Source organism: Bidens hawaiensis, unplaced genomic scaffold (genome assembly GCF_021521415.1).
Source record: "Bidens hawaiensis isolate Kalapana, Puna unplaced genomic scaffold, B.hawaiensis_p1.1 tig00095289_1, whole genome shotgun sequence".
In the NCBI taxonomy this organism is placed as follows: Eukaryota; Viridiplantae; Streptophyta; class Magnoliopsida; order Asterales; family Asteraceae; genus Bidens; species Bidens hawaiensis.
Window position 1 is genome coordinate 1 of NW_027504551.1, and position 7,925 is coordinate 7,925.

Here is a 7,925-nt window from a genome sequence, read left to right on the forward strand (position 1 = left end):
ATATTCGAATATAAATTATTACAACACTTTGGGGTCATATGAGTGGCTCAATGAAAGAAAATAGGAATCTTTGTGATCTCCAGGTCGATCCTGAGAGCGTCCAGGTTTTACCATCAGTGGGCTTCGGGCGGGTGGGTTTTCCCCGTAATTGGAGATAACTTAGAGGTGCTTAAGGGCTCCGTACGGCTCGGGTTGGGCCAGCTGGCGGTAGCCTCCTTTGTTATTGAGTTATCCCAAACGAAATACTTAGGCATTCTATGTTTGTTAACCGTTTAAAAAAAATTAATAAAATTATAACATCCAGAAGTAAAAAAGAAAAATATAGATGTCATTATGCCATCATCTTTTTGATGAATTATTGAAAGAAAGAAAAAATATTCGTCACTAAATATTTAAAAAACCGGCCCAAGCCCAAGGGATACAGTTGGGCATTTTCATCATTTAAGAACAGGTGCTGTGTTTAGGACCCATTCCTTTTCATATCAGACAACATATAAATATTTAAAAACTACAATCTGACTTTGAGCACCATATACTTCCAACTGCTACAATTTATCGTTGGAGATCCGACCGGTACACAGATTTGACCGGCAAAACTCATACATACATACACACATACATACACGTTCACACGTTAATCACGTTTGCGAGGCTTCAGATTCACATCCAAATATAAGGTAAGTAAGAATCGTCATTCTGTGTTTCAGATTTCCAATTATATGGTTTGCATCTGGATTAGATCTAAACCTTTTAATTAAGGTTTTGCCTTATAGTTTTTGTTTCAAATTCCAAGATTTTGGGAATTTTTCACACTAGGTGTTATAGAGACTTCACTCCCCATATTGTTTTTGTATGTTAGTTATCGGACTATTAAGAACAAAACCCGGTGGCAGAAAATTTTTCTCACGAGGTTGGAAGGCTAGTTAAAATGTCACATGGGCCTGTCTGGATTTTTAACATATATATACCTCTACAAATATTTTTTGACGATGTATGGCCAACCTCTACACCATAAGTGTAGGTCTGCCCCTGACAAAACCCTCATTTATTGATCCACGGAATGATTTAAATCGACTAAGAATTTAAATTTCAGTAGAAATTGTTCGGGTGGTGGTTATAAATTGATTAAATCTAACGAGTTTTAAGGATTTTAGGTAACTAAAGAATTGTGTCTAGACCCTAATTGATTATTTAGCAATCTGGTACTCAAGAGAAAAATAATTTACTACTAAATGGGGCTTGTGACATAAACGATAACCAAAAGCATAACTAAAATAGTAGTTATGTTTATTCAACAATTAGTAATACAATCGATGGCCTATTCAGAATGCTATCAATTCTTTTATAGTCATCTGATTATTTAGTCAATTGACTAATACTGGTTGCATTAACATAACTGTTGTTACTCATAGATTCCGATTGAGTCATGTGACTAATCAATAACTATTTTGCTTTAGCCATTATTACATTTGAACCATCATGTCCCTTCGAATAGACAACTTTGTTAATCATCATCATTTGACAATCAAAACTATCCAAAACTGTTGTGAACCGAAAATATGTTTTTCTTCCTATGCTTCCTAAGGCTTAACCTTAACAATGCGCACGTGTTTTGTCATTTTGAAAATATCCCCAACAAATTTATAAAATTCTACACAATTTGGTTATTAATAAACTGTTTTTAATTGTTAAAGCTTTACAATGGCTTGTAATGACGGAAAAGAACCGTTACTATGTGAACACCAGGAAGTCCAAGAACACAACCCTCAAACCGACTGCTACACTACAACCAAAAGCCGAAAACTAAGACGATGCAGGAGCGCACCCACGGTGGAACCCATTCTTCAAGAATCCAACCTCAACCGATTCCTCAACAGCCCAAAATCAATCTTTGACGAAGTCAACCCACATTACAAAAGGGTAGCCACCTACTTATTCATCTACCTAAGCATAAGCACAATCTGCTTTTACCTAGTTAGAAACCAGATTTCAGGAGATAAAACAAACAGCATTGTCGATTCAATCTACTTTTGTATTGTAACGATGACAACAGTCGGTTATGGAGACCTTTTACCAAACAGCACCACAACAAAACTACTCGCGTGTGCTTTTGTGTTCTCGGGTATGGCCCTAGTTGGCCTCTGTCTGAGCCGAGCTGCAGACTGCTTGGTGGAAAATCAAGAGGTTTTATTGATCAAAGCGATGCATCTACGTCGCGAACCGAATTCAATGGAAACCCTTAAGAAATGGAAACAAATAGAGTGAGATACAGGTGCATAATATTCTCATTCTTGATGGTGATTCTAATTGCTTCTGGGACCGTGTTTTTAACCACCATTGAGAAGATGGAGCTTGTTGATGCCTTTTATTGTGTTTGTTCAACCATCACAACTTTAGGCTATGGAGATAAAAGCTTCTCGACTCCTGCGGGCCGTATTTTTGCTATATTTTGGATATTAATGAGCACTATATGTTTAGCACAGCTGTTGTTTGCTTTTGCTGAGTCATATACAGAAAGCAGGCAGAGATCATTGGTTAGATGGGTTCTTACAAGAAAAACAACTGCTGCAGATCTTGAAGCTGCTGATCTTGATGATGATGGCGTTGTCGGGTACGCTACTTTGTACCAAATTAGTACCAATTAATGATTTCCAGATCAGGATTAATTTCATATATACACTTACAAACATTATCAATATCATATATACCCATGCAAAACTTAAAATATTACAAAATACTTAAAATATCATATATACCTAATTCATTAATAACAATTAAATAAATTACCCATATTTTTAAAATTTTAATTTCATATATGCAATTTTTTTAACGAATAGACCATTCTACCCCCCCTAATTACATAATGTGTTTATACGCTATTGTCGAAGCATGAAATGAATCAGACCTGATCCATGACGATGTTCCCACGGATTTTCGAGATGAACAAACCACGTCTGATCTTCTTCTCCGGTTGCTTGAGACCTGCAATGGTTTTTCGGGGGTGTGGAGGTGACTGCTAAGAAATCTCAAAGATCTCTTGTTTACAGACACAAAAAAGTGGTGGTGGCTCTTATTGAGCATGACCCCTTAATAAGGAGGTGGAGACCTCCTTATATAGAGAGCCTCATGGCCACCATCATGGTACCCTAATGGGCCTAGCCCAGTTAGGGTTACCTCCACGAAAACCCCCTCAGCCCAATAACATTGTATTAGTCCATATAATAAAATAAGCCAAACATAATAAATTTAGGGTCGTAAAACCGGGTTTAGTACCATACCCCTACAAGCCCCCCAAGTCCAGCGTTGCTCCTGGGCGCGCAAGCGTCTAGGTGGAGCGCTGGACTTTATGAGGTGTGTTAGGCCATGAGGCGGTTTTTTCCCTTTTCTTCGGCCTTGTCTTTATTGTCTTTGAGTTTTGGGAGATTTTCTTCATGATGGTGACATGTTGCGGTCCTTATGATAATGATGGTGCCCTGGCATAAATAAGATATAGCACGCATCATAGTGGCGCGAGGCCTGATAAAGATGGAGCGCGCATCTCGATAATAATGTAACATAACTTGCGCGCGAGGCAGCTTACGAGTTATGAGAATAATAAAACCTGCGCGCGAGGCGACTTACGGATCTATGAGAATAATAAAGCCTGCGCGCGAGGCGACTTACGGATCTATGAGAATAATAAAAACTGCGCGCGAGGCGACTTACGAGCTATAAGAATAATAAAGCCTGCGCGCATGGCGACTTACGAGCTATAAGAATAACAAAGCCTGCGCGCGAGGCGACTTACGAGCTATAAGAATAATAAAGCCTGCGCGCGTGGCGACTTACGAGCTATAAGAATAAAAAGCCTGCGCGCGAGGCGACTTACGAGCTATAAGAATAATAAAGCCTGCGCGCGTGGCGACTTACGAGCTATAAGAATAATAAAGCTTGCGCGCGTGGCGACTTACGAGCTATAAGAATAATAAAGCTTGCGCGCGAGGCGACTTACGAGCTATAAGAATAATAAAGCTTGCGCGTGAGGCGACTTACGAGCTATAATAATAATGAGCTTGCGCGAGTTGCGGCTTACGAGCTATAATAATAATGAAGCTTGCGCGTGAGGCGACTTACAAGCTATAAGAATAATAAAGCTGGCGCGTGGCCATGTGGGATATTATTAGGCTCCCGCCCTAAGATTCGGATGTCTTCTATTGCGATAACGTGGTGGTGGTATACCACGACAGTCCCCTAATTCATGCTGCTAAATGAGGTTGCCCTTATCCTGATTTGGGATTGGACTACTCATTTGTTATGTCGCTTGCGCATAGGCTCTGGCTTTGTGCTATGCGCCACGCGCAGATGTTGCATGCGCGTGCGCGTAGACTTTATGTCCCGCGCCACGCGCAGATGTTGCATGCGCGTACGCGTAGACTATGTCCCGCGCCACGCGCAGATGTTGCATGCTCGTGCGCGTAGACTGTGTGATATGTGTGAGCATGTGATGCGTAAGCATATGTAATATGCGTGAGCATATGTGATGCGTGAGCATATGTGATGCGTGAGCATGTGATATGCGACTGCGCTCAAGCATCATGGTGGTGTGCATGTTGAACGGAGCGGAGCCGCGTTCGGTCTTGTACTCGGCGCGAAGCGTATGGGTTTATGAGGATTCCCAACCATTAAGTTTGGCGCGTGGCCTGATGGGTTTATGAGGATTCCCAACCTTTAAGTATGGCGCGTAGCCATATGGGATATTATGAGGATTCCCAACCTTTAAGTATGGCGTGTAGCCATATGGGATATTATGAGGATTCCCAACCTTTAAGTATGGCGTGTAGCCATATGGGATATTATGAGGATTCCCAACCTTTAAGTATGGCGTGTAGCCATATGGGGATATTATGAGGATTCCCAACCCATAAGTATGGCGCGTAGCCATATGGGATATTATGAGGATTCCCGACCTTTAAGTATGGCGCGTAGCCATATGGGATATTATGAGGATTCCCGACCTTTAAGTATGGCGCGTAGCCATATGGGATATTATGAGGATTCCCGACCTTTAAGTATGGCGCGTAGCCATATGGGATATTATGAGGATTCCCGACCTTTAAGTATGGCGCGTAGCCATATGGGATATTATGAGGATTCCCGACCTTTAAGTATGGCGCGTAGCCATATGGGATATTATGAGGATTCCCAACCTTAAGCTTGGCGCGTAGCCTGATGCGCTCATGCACGGCGATGGAGTGGTGACTCGCGAGCGCGCGTGCATGGCGGAGGTCTCTTGCGCAAAACCCACATGGTGGTTTCCGCGGTGGTTTCCACGGGCGCTCACGCATGTCGGCGGAATGGTGACCCGCTGGCGAGCATGCGTGGTGGCAGTCTTCTGCGCAAAACCCACATGGTGGTTCCCGTGGCGGCACATGCATGGCTGCGGAGTGAGAATCCGCGGGCGCGCGTACATGGCGGCGGAAGTCTGGTAATTTTTGGATCTGCAATTTAAGAGTTAGATCTGCAATTTTAAACCTAAAATCCAGGTCTGTAATCTAGATCTAGATCTGTAAATCAGATCTAGATAGATCTGAAGCTCGGAGCGGATTTAAAACCCTCATAGATCCGGAGACTTGATCCTTCGAATCAGGCAGTTTCTTTTTGCACAGATCTGGAAGACCCCTTTAGATCTATGGATCTTTTTGAGCTTTAATAGAACAAGCCTTGAAGCCTTTTTCTGTAAACTTCCAGATCTGGGTTTTTCCTGGGAGAGATCTGACAACCGAGAGGGAGATCGAAGGGTAGTTCGTTGCCGTCCCACGGATGGCGCCAATGTCGAAGCATGAAATGAATCAGACCTGATCCATGATGATGTTCCCACTGATTTTCGAGATGAACGAACCACGTCTTGATCTTCTTCTCCGGTTGCTTGAGACCTGCAATGGTTTTTCGGGGGTGTGGAGGTGACCTGCTAAGAAATCTCAAAAATCTCTTGTTTACAGACACAAAAAAGTGGTGGTGGCTCTTATTGAGCATGACCCCTTAATAAGGAGGTGGAGACCTCCTTATATAGAGAGCCTCATGGCCACCATCATGGTACCCTAATGGGCCTAGCCCAGTTAGGGTTACCTCCACAAAACCCCCTCAGCCCAATAACATTGTATTAGTCCATATAATAAATAAGCCAAACATAATAAATTTAGGGTCGTAAAACCGGGTTTAGTACCATACCCCTACACCTATGTTATTATTTAATTTTGACGACATTTCTCATCTTTGATGACATCCAAATCGTCTCCCGTCACTTGTTCAAAATTGCAAACCCTTGGAAGAATTATCGCATCGAATGGTCTACACTGTAAACCATTTATCGATGTAATCGAACCAAGGTAATATAGTCATTTATTAAACGATTTTTAATGAATTGGGTATATATGATATATTAACAACTTTGTAAGGGCATATATGACATTTTCAGTATTTGTAAGGATATATATGAAATTGCCATTTGTTTATGTGGTTGATGAATTAGGGCTGCTGAATTGTGATTTATAAGCTAAAAGAAATGGGCAAGATCAATCAAGAGGACATTACACTTATTATGGCCCAATTCAAGAATCTTGATGTGGATGAGTCAGGTACTTTGTCACCATCTGACATTTTCCTTGCTCAATCCACAAGGTGAATGAGTAATAATGCAATTCACTCATTTAGATCTTGTTCTTATATGTGAATCATCATAATTTCAAATATCTTGTACTGTTTCTTTAATCAGAACCATTAATATACATAACGTATAGTAATGAAACATCGTGTTTTTAGTCGGCACTAGTCGCTGATCAGAAGACTACCAACTATTTTATGGGTAATCCTCGCAAGAAAATCAGCAGTCTTACCTAATAGGTCCTAGCCGGACCAAATGGGTTCTAACAGGACTTAATTCCAGCAATTTGCGGCAGTTTCCGGCCAATTTCCGGTGATCAGCAGTTTCCGGTGATTCAATGTGTGTGTCTATATATATAAAACTAAAAATTACTCATAAAAATATATAAATATTACATAAAAAAATTCCAGTCCACCGACTAATCATTAATCCTTGCCTCACCCGCCCCGACCAACTGCTAGTGAGTTCTATAGATGTCAACCGTCCTACTGATTTTCACGCTCTAGGAAAACCCCATCAAGTCAGGTTTCACCTAAAACTTTAAAAGTCCCAAAGCTTAACCATCAACCACACATGCCATTGAACGAAAACGTCAATCACAATTAGCATCTTTATATTAATTTTCAATCCCCGACTAGCTACTAGTGAGTTCTACAACATTGTTAATACATGGATCAATCTGAATAAAACCCTAAATCACCACATTAGTAACTGATTTCACATACTATAACAACAACATATACAAACATAACTAGATTAAACTTGATATCATTATTATTATAATTATTATAATCATTATTCTAAATAACAATGACAATACTAAATAGAGAGAAACAAATAAACAGTTAGAGAAACAAAAACCGAGTGTTACATTTGCTCCGGTTTACTAGCCCCTTCTCCAAACTCCTGTTGACCAGCAACGTAATCCAGGATGCCCTCACCGGCTTTCTCGCCGGAAACTTGGGCTCCGGGGGTGAAGTAAGGCCGAAACGACGACGATTAGTAAGAAGAGAGCGGTGGAGAGTAGAAGCGGCCAGAAGTAAGCGAGGATGTTGAGGAGGGATGGGGCGATGTAGAGGAGAGAGAGGACGAGGAGAGAGAAGAGAAGGTGAGGAGGATGTGGAGTTTGAATTTGAGGATGTTTTCATGGATCTTCATGAGGTTTTGTTTTGGGAAAGTTAAGGTGGAGACGGAGAGTGAGTGTGATTGGAGTTTTATGTGAAGGGAGAGATTCTCTGTATGCACAGGAGGTTTTAAATGTTTGCTTTTGTGAATGTGATGTCAG

At 41.2% G+C, this 7,925-nt stretch overlaps 1 pseudogene; it reads left to right on the plus strand.

The window, feature by feature from the left end:
* Positions 1–1,659: 1,659 nt before the first annotated feature.
* On the plus strand, positions 1,660–6,797 carry LOC143608053 (two-pore potassium channel 1-like; annotated as a pseudogene).
* The last annotated feature ends 1,128 nt before the right edge of the window (positions 6,798–7,925 follow it).